Below are 16,916 nucleotides of genomic sequence, written 5' to 3' on the forward strand. Positions count from 1 at the left end.
GAATTAAGTCTGTACACTTGAACTTTGTCTATTTGCCTTTCCCAAAGCTACATGTAGCCTGCTTATCCTCTCCTCCTTCCATCTCTGTTGGCCTGTGTGTCTAGCCATGCTGGGCCAGTTATTTCTGTTCCCAATGTGAAGTAGTGAGGCCATGATTCAGTGAAAACACTCCTCTTTGGAAATACCCTCTGGAAATAAATCGGACATTTATTTTTTCAGTGAATGGCTTTATTTCCAAGCCTTTTCTGTCTTCTAGAAGTATAAGTTCCATTCGGGGTGTGAAATCCACTACAGTTCCATGGGCTTGCACTACAATCAGCCCCTGTTGTAAAATCTGCAAGAAGCAGGAGTCCCTTCTGTTCCCAGAGAGCTTCAGATCTGGATGGCATAAGAAGACAAGCAACTAAACATTTTATGGCTGTGCAAAAATCAAAGACCTTTTGTATATGACAGAAGAGATGCCACAGGGTTTTTAAATGTCATCTCATTTGGCTGAGCTGCTAAAGAGAAGTTGCAAAATGTATGTGCCTTATGCCTCACAAGGAGATAGAATCAGTGTCTTTGAACCAATAGTTTTTCAACTAAGAGAAAATGAGAAGCCAATAGCTTGGCTCTGGGTGCACCTGTGGGCTTCTTCTGGCACATGGATCATTAGTTCCAGCATGTTCAGGGCTGGCTTTGCCTTTCTATCTACAAGAGATCGGCACCAAGGAAAAAGCACTGGGCAGGCTACAGGATACTACTTACTATAGTCATTCCATCCTCCACCTGAACATCCAAAATTAATCTCATCTTAATGGATTTCAAGATTCTAACATGGTTGGGTGGCCTGGTAGTGAAAAAAAGCTGGATAAGTACAAAATTATCCCCCAAATCAATTTTTCTTAAGAAGAGATTTCTTCATCTGAGTTAATCAAAAAGTAGGTAAATGGTAATTTGAGCAATATACTCCCTGTTAGGCAAAGCAAATGACGTACTTGAAAAAAATAAAAATAATTCCTCTACAAAGAATAGTCTGGGTAGGAGGGAAGAAGGAGAAAGAGGCAAAAACAGGGGAAGAGAAAGATAGATTAGGTGTAATACTACACACAGATTAACTTGTTCCCCTAACTCTGTCCCTCTCTTTATTGTACAACCATTGGTATGTGTGGATGACTATGAATGTGGGTGTGTCTGGGTGTATCTGTATGTCTGTGTGTACATTCATGTATGTGGGGGGAGGGAGAATGACTATGAGCATAAGATATATGCAGAGGGCACATAAGAGGGAGTGGATATGGGTGAGGATGTGGAGGGTATGTGAATGAGGGCTGTGAAGCTGTGCTGTGAACTTGGACGGATTAGAGAAGATATATATGGGAGTATGTAGGTGATATGTGTAAATTATAAAGGGCATTGTGCTTGGTGGGGTGGCAAGTGTAGGTGTGTGGACATAGGAGGGAAGTGTGGGCACGGAGCTATGTGTATGTATCTGGGTACATGTGAAACGGGAAAGGGTGTGCATAGGGACTGTGTGGGTATGGTGTATTAGAGCAGGATGGTGCATCTATGTGATTAAAGTGAGGTATGGGATTGTACGAAAAGCCAGCCAAGCCTCGCTTTTCCTCAGCTTCCTTGCCCCTGGGTCCTTGTGCAACACTTAGAGTGTCCTGTGCCAAAGATGTCCCTGCATGCTTTCAGAATTCGGTCCTTTGAAGCTGTTTCTGGATCCAAACCACACTTGGAATTCCACACCCATGTCTCCCTTGCTGAGACTCAGACGACTGCTTTGCTGTGATTTATGTGACAACAGAACCTTTATTTCCCCACTGGACTGATTTGGGGTGAATACCGCTGAGCCTGAATTCCGGCTGATAAATCATCTTCTTCATCAGGATCACCATCGTCATCACCATCATCCCCATGTGTGGCGAGGCACTCGGGAATTACAATGCATCATCATCATCCCCTTGCACAGCTACATAAGTCAGCTAGTGACACATTATCCTTTATGAAAGGTTAATTCTGTAGCATAAAATACAGCTGGATCTGCTCATGATTCCATTTTAGTTGAGAAAAAAAAAAACTGAAACTCTAAGACTGGAGAGCCCTAGAGATCTTCAAATCAACATATGATCTCCATTTCTTATCCAAAGCCGTAATCCATTCAAACATCTTTTTGTCTCTACCCAAACATGAAAATTCTTTTAATTCAGCTTCAACTTATGTCCTCCTTCTACCACCTCCTAAAATACAACATAAATAATCCATTCTATTTCCATGGATGGTTACATAAAGAAATATTACTTGTGTTGCCTTTGTCAGTATGTGAATAGATGGGTTACAACTCTGCTAATGACAATGACAATGCTGTGCATCCATTTTTCTGAATGGAACCCCACAGAGAGCAGTTTGTTACAGCTTTTGTCCCAGGGAAGGAGCATTTCGAAGGCCTCCATATTTCCATTTCACAAACATCCATTCCTAGGAAAGCAAAAGAAGAATTTCTCAAGGGTGGCACAACAGGAGCAGAGGGGTAATTTGCAGGTAGAGATATTGCAAGTGTGCCAAACCATTGATATTGAAGGCAGTGTTCAGTTTAGTTAGGGCAGGGAAGCCAGGGGCATTTCAGTTTCCACCTGATATTTTCTCCAAAGTAGGGAGAAAAGGAAAGAAACGTCCAGGAGGGGTGGACCCCTGCCTCTATCTGGGCAGTGAAATTTTCTCTGATCGCAGTGAAGTGAAAAGTTTGAGAGGCTACTCACACATTCAGAGAATTCAGTCTCACTATTCTGGCCCAGTGAGTTCTGTAATATCCTGTGTGAGGAAGAGGAGTGACAATATCCTCAGAATTTGCATCTGGATCCACCCAAATCTCTAGCAGGCAAGAGGGAGAGTGGGTTCCATGCCTGGAGGGAAAGATCTGCAGCACCCCATGTGGCTGCTGGCCTAAATTCTTCTGAAAGCCAGAGGGCTGCTTAGCTCTTCCAGAGACCCAGATGGCAGACTATGCCACTGCGGTCTTCTGGCAGTGACCTCAGGCCATGACTAGCGCAAGCACAGATGCCAAAGCATCACTAAAGTTGAATTCATCCTTGCCATGGGACTGGGGCTGAGAATATTATGATTGAATTGAGAAGACAAGATCATTTGGTTATAATGTCCTGTTGACAGGCTGGAATACTATTTTTCCCTTGTGGAATTATTTCAAAGACTGACTTAGACTTTACAGAGTAACAAAGTTAGTTTCAGGTATACAATATAGCAATTCACCAATTCTATACATTACTCAGTGCTCATTCCGACAGGCGACAGGCGCACTCCTTAATCCCCTTCACCTATGTCACTCATCCACCCACACATCTCCCCTCTGATAACCAGCAGTTTGTTCTCTATACTTAAGAGTGGCTTTTTTGGTTGGGCTCTTTGTTTATTTGCTCATTTGTTTTGTTTTTTAAATTCCACATGTGAGTGAAATCATAGGGTATTTGTCTTTCTCTGACTAGTATTATAACCTCTAGTTCCATCCATGTTGTTGCAAATGGCAAGATTCCATTCTTTTTATGACTGAGCAATATTCCATTGCATATAGATACCACATCTACTTTATCCATTCACATGGAGTAACAATAACTGTCTGGTTCATGAATGTGGCTACAAACAAAATATGGACACAAAATGTATCAGAGGCTATGTTTGAATGCCATCCATCCATTCATCCAAGCACTCCCAAGCCTCTGTGGAGAGATTGTGATGGCCAAGCATAGGTCTTAAAGTTGAGCATCCAGAAATAACCAAACTAGACCCCAACAAGAAGTTCAAAATCTACACAGACAATTCAACCAACAATGAACAGATAGCTCAGTGCTTTAAATGCAGCTAAAGGAACGGAGTGAAGGGATACCGGGCAGAGTCTGGGTTGGGGTGAGTACTTCTTTTGAAATCACAATACTTGAGCTGAGTCATGAAAGATATGCAGGAGCAGTCTGGGGAGATGGGAGCAATTCTCCATTTGCAGAGTCCGTGGTTCCAGAATATCCCCTTACATGATCACCAGAGGGAGCAGGGCCTGGGGAATGTTAGGCCAAATGTTTCACACAGGAATCAGTGAGACCTCAGAAGAAATTTGACTTCCCCATATTGTACTGTAGAACTCTTAGCAAATACCTCCTCTCTCTCTCTCTCTCTCTCTCTCTCTCTCTCACACACACACACACACACACACATACACGTCAATCATTTGTTTTACTCCCTCTTCCTAGAAAGTAGAGAGAGAATGCTGTGGGAAATCTGAGGCAAGATTAGTTTGTTCTTTGTGAGGTGGGAGAAAGGGATAAAATGGTACTCTTTTTTTTTTTTTTTTTTTGGTCTGCCGATGCCAGTCCTGGGGGTATACACTGCATAATTCATGTTAGGCTTTCCTGGAAAAGAAAATCACCTAAAGACTATAAAATCTTGCATTGTATTACTTTTCAAGGGATTAAGCACCATCTTGTTTACAGGTATAAATTCCTCCCAGTTCCACATTTTGTATCTGTCATTAAGCTAGCTACCCAGTGCCAGCTACAGTCCTGAGACACAGACCCACTTTAGATTTAGTGTGGATGGCAGTACATGCAACACCAAAGTAGGGTACAAAGTACAGAAAACCAGAAATCTGTGGGGATTCTGTGCCTGCCCTTCAGCAGGGTAGTTAGTTATCAAGACTTCTATTCATGGTGACTGTCATATAGATACCTACTAATTTTACAAGACAGTGTCAATGTCAACCTTCCCAGCTCTTGCACCCAACTAACCTTCCCCAACCATCAAGATCAATGCACGTTTTCAATGTCCCTAAGAAGTCATTAATTCACTTTTCCCCTAAATTCTACAACAAATGAAGTGTGTCGTGCCAATTTAGCCCTGAATTACATTCCCTGTATTATTGCTGCCTGTAAAATGGAAACTTGACCTCAAAAGTAGATTTTAAGGCCCCTCAAGAAAAAAGAATAACTGTCTTATATGGCACCTGGACCTTTCACACTACTATCAGGGGTCATTCTGCCCTCAAATTCCTGGTTTCTGCCTATTGGATTTCCCCAGGTGAATGGTCTACAAGAATCAGAACCTCAGTACACCTGATGGTAAAATCATCTTTCTACCAAAATAAAGTCACTCAGGATGAAGACTACCGAGTTGGCTAACAAAAACAAGGTCATGGAGCACCTGGGTGCCTCAGTTGGTTAAGTACCTGTCCTGGGCTCAGGTCATGATCTCAGGATCCTGGGGTTTAGCCCTGCATTAGGCTTCCTGCTCAGTGGGAGTCTGCTTCTCTTTCTCACTCTCTCTCTCTGTTTCTCTCTCTCTCTCTCAAATAAATAAATAAAATATTTAAAAAAAAAAAAAGAAAGAAAGAAAACAAGATCAAAATATTGTCTATAAGAGACACACCACTTGACTGGATGAGCACTGGATGTTATAGTATATGTTGGCAAATAGAACTGCAATAAAAAATATACAAAAAATAAAATAAAACAAAACAAAAAATAAATAAAATACTGGTTTTACACAGTAAAAAAAAAAAGAGAGACACACACACAGACACACCACAAACAACAAACACACAGGTTCAAAAATAAAAAGACTATCAAAACATACACTGTACAAATCTAAGGGAAAAAGCTGAGATTCCAATCGTAATATCTGAAAAAAAAATAAATTTTAAGACCAACAAAAGTTATCAAGAAATATTTAATAGGAAGAAAGCTTCATATGATATTTGCTTTAAAATTTGCTTTTTCAGGTATGCTCTTAAGAAAATAGTCTCAAAATACAAAAGTCAATAACTCACAGAAATATAGGGGTACGTAGTTAGATTACCAAATATAGTTGAAGATTTTAACTCATCCATTTCCAAAGCAAGTGGAAGAAAAATAAGAAATTTTAAAGAGCTGAAAAATACAATTAATAATAGCAAAGAAACAAAAAGTACATTTTGTTGAGAGTAGTAACATAAATAGAACATGTAATAAGTCAGAAAAGGAGGTCTCAATAAATTCCAAAGAAGAGACATTATGCATACTATGTCACTGATTTTATTCAATAAAAATAAAAATAACAAACCAAAAGCTAAAAAGATCCTATACATTTAGTAATATAGTCACAATTAACAAAATAATTCATGGTAAAAAAAAAAAGGTAATTGAGAAATATTTAGAATAAAATGTTAATACAAACACCCACAGAACTAAATTACAGAGAAATTTATAGTTATAGATATTAGAAATTCACCTCCAGGAGACAAGCTATGAGAGACTCCTAACTGGAAAATAAGCAAAGGATTGCAGAAGGGCAGGTGCCTGAAGAAATGAGGTAACTGAGTGATGGGCATTAAGAAGGGCACTTGATGGTATGAGCACTGGGTGTTATATCATATGTTGGCAAATTGAATTTAAATTTAAATTTAAAATAAATAAATAAATAAATAAATAAATAAATAAATAAATAAATAATTTTTTAAAAAAGGTTAAAAGAGAGAGAGAGACAGGGAATGTTTTGGTATTAGTTACTTCTTTTGTACACACCCTACAGTATTTATGGTATTTTTTAATGGTATTTTTTAGGATGCTTTCCCCATCAATTTTGCAGTTGGTGGGCTTAATTTTTTTATTTAAGTGTCCTATGTTAAAAAAATATATAGTTTTATCATCAAAAAAAAAAAAGAAATTCACCTCCATACCTAAATGAAAACTAGAAACTTGCAGAAACCTCATGTTTCTGAAGACTTAATTTAGAAAAAAATCAATTCACTATAAATTATTGATTTAGGGCAATCTCAATCATAATTCTCCAAAAATTATTTTTACTCACCTGAGAAAATTATTTGAATTGTTATCAATATGCAAGTATCTCCCCAACATTTTCAAATGATAAAAAGGGCCTTGCTCCATCAGGTGTCAGAGAATACCAAAAAGTCCTGGTAATTGAAACAGTGTTGGGTGGGTTTAAGAATAGACAAATCTATGAATGGAGAGAAAAAAAAGAACTTTAAATATGAAAATCAATACAATGGTCATTAGTGCTATCCAACAAAAACTGTACAGGTTTCAATGCATTGTCCCATCCTCCTTGAAGTTAGGTATGACCCTGTGACTTTCTTTAGACAATGAAATGTCCAAAGTACATTTCAACCTATGTAACTTCCAGGTGGAAGCTTTAAAACCCAAGGCTTCATGTACCCTGCTTTTCCCTCTCCAATGTAGTCGCTGTCATCTGCATCTCTTGCACTCCCAGTGCCTGAGCAAGAGTGGAGCAGAGCCCACAGCCAACTCGTGGTGGATGTGTAACATGAGAAAGAAACACATCTTTTCTTTATATGCCATTAGGACTTGGGTTATTACTATTACATAAGCTAGCCTAGACTGATAAAGTGGTCTTTCCAATTATCTTTTCACTTTTATATTCTCTTACAGTATTTGATATTTTGATATATGACAAATGTATTTAGACTTCCTTCTAAAATTATAAAAAAATTGTTACTAAAAGCCAATTAAAAACAAAAAAATTAGAGAGAGGCTATTTGCATGTTATTGTAATAATTCATTCTTTTGATTTGAAGTTCTCCAATTGTAGTTTTCACTAAAACAGTGTTTTACAGAAATTTAGAGACTTTGAGCCATCTGAGAAATCGAATCTCTTATCCTAAAATAAAACAAGCAATAATCCTATTTCCACTAAAACTTCTTAATGTGGGGGGATGTTAGCAGACAAATAACAGCTGACCAGCAGTGGGGGGCAGGAGGCATAATCTGCAGAACTGCTGCTTCATCTACAATGTTTCAAATAAGGAATGGGAATGATTATGAGCAACCTCTTCTTTGCTAAGCTGTCATTTTTCAGAGCAAAAGCTAAAGACATCAGGCTGATAACAAGAGCCAATTATCCAGGGAATCCCTCAAAGAAAAAATGGCCCATGATGGACCTGACCTCTAACCATCACTGAAACTCTGCTTAGAAGAATTCTGAACATGTATAACAAAGACCAAGAGTTTTTCTTTTCAGTGCTAATATTGTGAAACTGAACAAATTATGGCCTAAAATTTTCATAGTGCATTCAGTTAACTTAGAACAAAATCTCTTTTTATGCTGTCTCTCATTAGATTATTCTTTGGCATGTCAATATTAATATCTCAAAGCTATTGGTCCCAAACCAATTTGTTTAAAATCCAGCTAGATGGTCATTGAAGTATACAAATTCCAAATTCTTATGGAATATGATGATGTGCAAATATTGCTACAACACAGAAGATCAATTGAAGGTAAATACCACTGAGCAAAGAAATCTGATGCCCTTGCTCATGGCCCATCTATTTAGGCAAAATGACAAGAATGCTAGAGAAGTCTTATTCCTCAGCATGTGCCATAAGAATTGGAAGAAAGCTGGACACGTGTAAATCCTGACTCAAGCACTTTGTGAGTTCTTCATTAATATACAGAATTAGTGTATTATTGTCATTGTACAAGAATCATCTGGAATCTCAACCATGAGAATTGGAAAACTAGGCTTGGCTATTTCCTAGGTACAATTCTCTCGAGATTCTCCAAACAAGGCTTGGAGACTATCTGTAAGACCTTTCCAGAAAATTCTGTTCCATCTCATTATGTCTGAATGGATTCTAGAGCTGACATCATTTCTCTTCGCCTGGTCACTCTGGTTTCTTCACAGTTAATTAAGATAAGTTACTACGAAAGCCTGGAGAGAGGCAAAAGTGTTCATGGTACAGGCACTAAACAAGATTAGAAAAATGAATGTTCAAAATGGCCATTTAATCTTGAAGTTATACTACAAGGGAAATGTCTGTGATTCCCAAGTGATATTTCACAGATGTCTACGTAAGATAATAGATGGGGTAAAGAAGGCAGAATTGACAAAAATTAATGGAGTTGTTATCACAGACAGCCAGCTCTTTGACTTTGGATTGGATTTTTCTTTCCCTGTGGCATATGAGGCAAAGGCAACCAGAGAAGAGTGGAAAGAAGGTAATTCACAGTCAGAAGTTTGAATTGTTGTTGTGACTCTGAACAGGACAGTTTACTCTTCTTGTGCGCTGGTCCTCACCTATGAAGCACAGATAATGATACAGACCTTAAAAGCAGTTGTACAGGGATGCTTGGATGGCTCAGTAGGTTAAGCATCTGACTCTTGTTTCCACTAGGATCATGATCTTAGGGTCCTAGGATCAAGCCCCACATTGGGCTCTATGCTCAACACAGGGTCTGCTGGAGATTTTCTCCCTCCCCATTTGTTCCTCCTCCTGCTCTCTCTCTCTCTAAAATAAATAAATAAAATATTTTTTGTAAAAACAGCAGTTGTACAGATTAAACAAGATAACAGGAAAAATCCTTCATGAATGGCAAAGTGTTCCCCAATTTGCAACAAGAATCTTGTGGAGTCTATGGAAGAATCCTAATACCAAGAGCTGCTCCACACTCTAGGCAATAAGTTAGGCATTCCCGCAGAAAGGACGGACAAGTGAGAAAAAGACAAACTCAGAGTCCACTGCAAGGGGATCAGGATCTCCAGCAGCGCTGTATGGCAGGCAGCAAGCCGGGCAGTCTAGCACATTCTACCTTCTGAAGTCAGAAGCAAGGCCAGCAGACACTCGTCTTCCTTCAACATACCCAGCCCTGAATGGCAGTGTTCAATCTTGCTGGTTCTTATTGATCCTTCCCTGGTCTACACTCATTTCTCCCTTGTTTTCTCATTTCACATCTTAGTGCCTTTCTGAATGATTTGATCGGTAAATTATTCAGTGGCAACCATCAATTATTCTATTTCATCAATTTCACAATCGCTGGAGGAAATTGTTCAAAGCTTCTCTGACTCAGCTACTGTTTGCTGTGTACGTGGAGCCCCTACCAGAACACATCTTCACTAGGGGTCAGCCACATAGGAAAGCCTCCGTTCGGCCTCAGCTAGTTACCAATGTGATGTTAACACCTAATCAGAAGCCATGTTTGCTGTTTGCCTTGACTAATCAGCATATACTGATTCTAGAACTGAGGCAGAAAATGCTCAAGATGAATCTGGAGCATCTTGTAGTGCCAGAAAGGCAGGAAATACTTAAAAGAGAGAGAGCAAAGGAAGGGTAAAAGACAGAGAAAGAGGGGCATGTGAGTGGCTCAGTGGTTGAGTGCCTGCCTTTGGCTCAGGTCGTGATCCTAGGGTCCTGGGATTGAGTCCCACATTGGGCTCCCCACAGGGAGCCTGCTTCTCCCTCTGCCTATGTCTCTGCCGCTGTCTGTCTTTCATGAATAAATAAATAAAATCTTTAAAAAAAAAAAAGAAAGAGAGGTGTTGAATGTCAAAAGAACACAAAAGCCAAAAAATAAAAATAAATAAATAAATAAATAAAATAAAAAATAAAAAAAAGAACACAAAAGCCAACTGAAAGCATTCTCAGAGGCAAGCTTTAACAATTTAATTTGAGCAACAAAATAAAGTCATATTGGATTAGAATCCAAGTATAAAATAAATATTCATGAGCTGATATGAATAAATGATTAAGTAAATAAACAGAAGTGAAAAGAGATATCTCTCCTGAAAAGAATTCCAAATAGTTTCTGTAAACGCTCCACCTCAAGGGGTTAGAATACAACCTCCCACTCTAACAGTGGGCTCTGGTCAGAACATCCTTCCAAAGCAGACTGCATGCAAAGGGAGGAAAAAGAATAACTTTACAGTGAGAAAGCTGAGAAACATGTCCTAGGCCACGTCATCAAAGTCAACATCAACAGTGATGAGTCATGTTGATGGCACATTTTACCTTTTACATCATGAGATGAAAATGACTTTACCTCTATGGTCTCCCTCCATAAAACCCATAACCTGGATCTAACCATGAGGAAAATATCAGACGAATTCCAATTGAGGAACAGCCTACAAAATACCTGACTGGTAGTGTTCAACAGTGTCACAGTCATCAAAAACAGGAAAATCTGAGAAATTATCACAGCCAGGAGGACCCTAGGGAGACATGATAACCAAATGTAAGTAGGAACAGAAAGGGAATGTTAGATGAAAACTAAGGAACAGAGCAGGAAAGTGTGAGGAGGAAGCAGGAATGACCATTAACCATGGTAATAGTGTGCCAGGAGCTGAGAAGAATGGCTGACTCAGCCCTTTGCTCCCCAAGACAACAAATCAAACAAATATAACACTTGTAAAACTGAAAGGAAGTACCTGAAGAAGTTAGTTATCCTGAGAAGGGAAGCAAGAAGTGGCAGTTATATCTGGAAAGACAGCTCCCATGCAGCCACCAAGCAAGCACCAAAGGACTTGGGTGAGACCTCATTATATACAACCAGCCCTGGAGGGAGTGGCAGACACAACACATTTAACTGGGGTATAGTGGGGGATCCCTGGGTGGCTCAGCAGTTTAGCACCTGCCTTTAGCCCAGGGCGTGATCCTGGAGGAATCCCAGGATGGAGTCCCACATCAGGCTCCCTGCATGGAAGCTGCTTTTCCCTCTGCTTGTGTCTCTGTCAATCTCTCTCTCTCTCTCTCTCTCTCTCTCTCTCTCTCATGAATAAATAAATAAAATCTTTAAAAAAAATAACTAGGGTATTGTGGGCCCATGCATCAACATCTTTGAGAGGATCCCCAGGTGATTCTGAAATTCAGCCATGGTTGAAAGCACACCACAAAACTGTTTCAAGAGTGCCAACGGGAATTTGTGAAATTCTGTAGCTTTCAGCATTTGGAGTTTATGAGGTCTTGTGGCCACCAATCCTGCCATCTTGACAGGCAAGTGTCCAACAACAAGGAAATAGACAAAAGAGAATGTGAAGATTAATCAAAAGGGCCAGGGACTGGAGACAGTGGAGAAAGAGAAAGAGAGAGAAGACAAATACCCAGACCCTTTAATTATTTGTTAATACTTGCAGCAAACCCCTCTACAAGATGCCATGGAGCCCAGTTTGGAAAATCATGCCATTTGGGATAGATCACTCAGGCAACTGTTTACAGAAAAACTGAGGAATCATCAGTCTCTTTGTTCTCTGGGCTAATTTTTTCCAAGAGTAGAGGGAAAAACAACAGTAATGGCCTCCCTCAGAGGCCCAAATTGAACAACTTAAAACCAGTATCACAAAAGCAAGTTTTGGGAATAGAGGGCTGTTCCTGTAACAGCTCAGACCACTGAGGTAGACCTTCGGTCTACACACGTGCTTCCCAAAAGGAGCCCCTTACTCTGGCTAGGGTTGAAAACTACAAATTTGCTTTCAATATGGCAGCCCAGATTAGAAGCTGGCCTAGGGACACATACTCTGGACTAGGGACATTTTTATTTCACGGGTGAACTGGTTTGAGAAAATATTTTACTAAGATGCACTCTTTTCAGGGAGAAGTGCTATAAATAGATAAGGACATCTATTCAATCTATTCATACAGCACTTGACGCAAGTAGATTAAAGAAGAAAAATATGATCTAAATATGCATAATATCTAGCATAAGTGGGTTAATGTTCCTAGCATAAGTAGAGAAAATGTTAAAAATTGATGACATTCTTTTGATAAAATACTAAAATACAGGAATAGAGGAAAGCTGTTTTACCATAATAAAGGCCATCCATTTCCATCTAAAAGCTATATCCATGGTAAAATAAATTTGCCTGATTCCACTATTATTAGCATTGTAAAAATTCTGTTCACTGAAAGCAAAAATGAGATAGCATGAACAATTAGATGATTGAAAAATAAGTGATAAAACAAGCAGGGCAGTATGATTTTATAGTTAGATAATCAAAGAGAATAAGCTAAGAAACTGTTTTAATAAATAAAATTTTACAGGTAACCTGGAAGAAGATAAATACACAAACACACAAACACACACACAGGCATGCACGCACACTACAATTCTCATTGTGCAGCTGAAGTTTTAACGAGGGAAAGAAAACTCATTCACCTGAAAAATATGTGTGGTCTACATGAATAACTCCACAATACTTTAATAAAAGACAAAAATGAAGACTTGGGTCAGTGAAAAAGAGCAACTGGACTCAGATGGGAGACAACATGGTATAAGAGGACCAATTTTCCCAAATCATTTACCTTTTGTGTAAATTGAATCTAAATCCCAACATCACTTTTTTACTTGAAAAATTGCTCTAAATGGCACCAGGAAGAAAAACTTACAGAGTACATATAATTTTGAAAATGTGTAACAAAGAAGAAACAATCTTATCAGATAGCAGTGCATAGTACAGAAAAATAGTACTGAAAATTGTTTGATACTGGCACAAATTGGACAGATGGAGAAAGTGAGCGGAAGAGTCACTTTATAACAAAGAGAAATGGTTAACAATTCACACAGGCACACAGATTTAGTCAACAAAAGGTTTGCAAACTGGTAACAATTTGGAGAAATAGACTTTCATGTCATACTTACACGAAAATAAATATAGCACTATACCAAGCACACAGTTGACATTCAATATTTATTAATTGTGAGAATTACAGACAAAATTTAAAACTGTATTTTCTATAAAAGGATATTATATATGATATCTCTCAGACCTCTGGAAAAGGATAATTTTCTATCCTAGAAGATATGAAGACATGGACAGATCTCCTCCTAGGAACAGAAGCTACATAGCAGTAGTGCTTAGGTCATAAATATTTCTGGCTTTCTCTCTGTCCTCAGTAAATGTTTGTTAAACTGAAATGGCCTTAGAGTAACATAACAGCAATAAATATAGCAAAAGGGCCACGGAAGGTGAAGTGGGCATCATAGGAAAATTATGGACATGAACTTCTGCTGAGCTGCTGCTGGTCCTACTACACAGGGCCTGCCTGGGGCTTGATTCTGTGGCTGCTAGGGTACAGGACCACCACTGAGGAGTCTCAGCCTGGCGATGGGTCACAAGGGAGCTCGTGCCACAAGCTAGTCACCTTCCTCTCTCCGGTGGCTGGCCAGAAGCCCTTCCTCAGCCATTCACTTCTGTCTATGGAAAATTTTCTGCTGCTAATAATAAAAGCCATCATATTAGTTCTTCAGAACAAGGTAACATTTTGCAGTTTATAACATGCTTTGATATGAAAAGGTTTCATATTCATGCTAACCTTATTATTACTATTATTCATCCTTAATAAGCCTGAGGGGACTGGAGGCTGTGCTCTCCTAAAAACCATGACCAGAACTTGTTGTGGTCAAGGCTCATGGCCCAGTCATCAGACTGCATGTGCGATTTTTCCTCTGCTTTCCCTCATTCATTGCTTTCAAAAGAGTCATGGGAGACAGAGTGGTCAACTGAACCAAATGTGTCATTGAAAGAACTAGTGCATAGTAGCCCAAGAAATGGTACAGGCAGATGCCCTAAGACATAATTCCACCTCTCCTCATTTAAGAGATTTTACACATGTCTATATTATATATGTATATTTTATATATATACACACACACACACACACACACACACACATATATCACAGCTTCTGGCACTGCACAAAAAGCAGGCTCTGCCGGTTTAAATGGGATTTACCTCTTAGATTTCAATTACCAGTGTGTGGAATAGGCTTCAGATCTCAGAAAAGTGATAGGTCTATAAAAGGGCATGAATGTAGGTATTTCCTAAAGTGATGCTGCCCCATTGTCTCTGACAAAATGAGCTTTCATTGATTCACACATTCATCTCTTTGGAAAATATCTATTGGGAACACTGGCAATGTGGCAGACACTGGGCAGCATCTCAGTTGTGCATATAGCTCCACAAAGTTCATGAACCCCAGTTAAAAACCTTTATCTAGAAAGTGCAAGTATCTTGTCCTCATCAAAGTGATTGAAGAGAGGATTAGCTAAGCATTGATGTTAGGTAACAGCCTCATACATTAACAAATGGGCTTCCCAGTAGACAGTCTAATCATCTGGAATCAGTTTATTTACATAAGTGATTCTGAATTAATTAGCTAATGATGGAACTGAATTCTGGTCAAGTGTGGTAGGTAGAAGGTAGGAGTTAGTTCAAGCACTGCTGCTATGACTTGGAGCTAATGTATAACCACCCAAACTACCCTAATATACCTGCCTCCCCGTGAGAACTTCTGTTCTGTTCTGCCTCGTGGATCTCCTTGAAGTTTCACTATCTGAAATTTGTTTGGTACTAGCACAAATTGGACAGTTTCACTATCTGAAATCATGGTCTGACACTCCAAGGAGCCAGAGTACAAAATTGCTTATTGGCAAATGTTTGGTCTCTAATCAATAGTCACTGGCCAACACAAAATAGGGGTGTCTATCCTTGTACTTCACCTTTAGAATTTGTCATTATGTTGAAAAGCAAACACTGCGTGGCAATCTTCTTCCAAAAGCATCCTTGTGACCATCACCACCTCATGAACTTTTCCCCAAATTGGTAGACCTGCGGAGCAAATTTGGAAAGAAGGAGCCAGGGAGTTAGCTGACTAGAAAGAACCTAGGAGCTAGAGTGCAAGTGGATCGGGGAAAGTCCCAGGATTCACTGAGTAGAAGAGGACAGACAGAGTCCTTGTGAGGATGGACTAGGTGAGCAGTTGGAAGAGAAGCAGAAGCCCCATGAGTCTGTTGGAGAAGTGGAAACAGAAGTCTGGGGCCTGCTATTGATGAGCAATCCATTCTGAGTGTGCTTCGACCTGAATTAGGAAGAGCTGGGGCAAAGTGATAGGGATATGGAGATAAAGGTCAGCCCATCTCAGAGGAGGACAAATTAAGACTGTCTCTCACTGATGATAATTAGGGAGAGAGAGAGAGGAACTGGGTTGGAAAGGGCTGGATTTAGAAGGTAAACCAGAGGCTCTGGCATGAAAGAATCATTTTTTAAGGTCTAGTCTAGAGTAGACATAGTTGCCCTTTGAATATAGTTGAATATGATTTACATTCTGACAAATATTGTGCTGGGATAAAGGAGCTTTGTTCATTCAAGACAAATGGCCATAGATAACGGCTCTCAGTGCTTCGTGTGAAGCATTGGATTTAGTACAGAAAGACACCAAGTGTTCATTAAATATTTATTAATTAATTTTTGTATCTGCTAGAAAGGACCTATCTTTCAAATGGTTTTTACCTCATGATGATCTGACACTCTTATTTAAGTGGAATAAGAAGGAAGGGAATAAAAATATTTTTTTATTTTGGCCTAGATAATTTAGATTTTGTTTAGACCTTCTTGTTCCAATTTTTTCATTTACAATGTGGCAGGCATTACATGTCACCTCATTTAAGACATATTCAAATTCTCCTTTTCTAGAAATTATAAAGCAAAATATTCAAATCCCCAGCATCCCTGGCAGGTCAGGATGATCATGTCCCTCAGGTAAATGCAAGAAGTTCTGGCAGAGGAGAGGCTGTGCCATTCCTGAGCCTTAGGCTGTCACCTCGCTCTAGATTTCTTACAATATGAGAAACGACCCATTTGCTAATTTGACTCATTGCCGGATTTTTCTATACCTTGTGGCTTGGTGTATTCCTAATTGTTACAGATAGTGTCTTAATCAGTTCAGGCTACCATAGCAAAACATCACAAACGAGGTGGCCTAAATAACAGAGATTTGTTGTCTTGCACTTTTGGAGGCGAGAAGTTCAAGATCAGAGTGCCAGCTCAGTGCAGTTCTGGTGAGGGCCCTCTTCTCACTGTGTACTTACATATCCTACACAGAGAGAGAATCCTTGTATCTTTTCTTATAAGTGCAATAATTCCACCATGGGAGTCCTACCCTCATGACCTTATCTAAACCTAATTACTTCACAAATACCCCATCCATCCCCAATACCATCACTTTGAGGATTAGGACTTCAACATATGAATTTGGGGGAGACACAAATATTCAGTCTATAACATCCACTTCTCATGGCTAATTTTGTATGTCAATTTGACTGGGTCATCAGGTACCTAGATATTTGTAAAACATTATTCTGGATGT

General features: G+C 39.2%; 1 long non-coding RNA gene across 2 annotated transcripts in view; it reads right to left on the reverse strand.

Moving 5' to 3' along the window:
• LOC118354213 (uncharacterized) overlaps positions 1–7,046 on the reverse strand; it is a 40,320-nt gene extending 33,274 nt beyond the window's left edge. The window contains exon 1 of one of the 2 annotated variants that reach the window (XR_007409851.1): positions 6,832–7,046. This is a non-coding gene — a long non-coding RNA (uncharacterized LOC118354213). The remainder of the gene's footprint in view (positions 1–6,831) is intronic. The other variant, XR_007409852.1, reaches the window with a different exon arrangement.
• Positions 7,047–16,916: the final 9,870 nt, after the last annotated feature.

This window comes from Canis lupus, chromosome 3 (assembly GCF_003254725.2).
Source record: "Canis lupus dingo isolate Sandy chromosome 3, ASM325472v2, whole genome shotgun sequence".
NCBI classification, from domain to species: domain Eukaryota; kingdom Metazoa; phylum Chordata; class Mammalia; order Carnivora; family Canidae; genus Canis; species Canis lupus.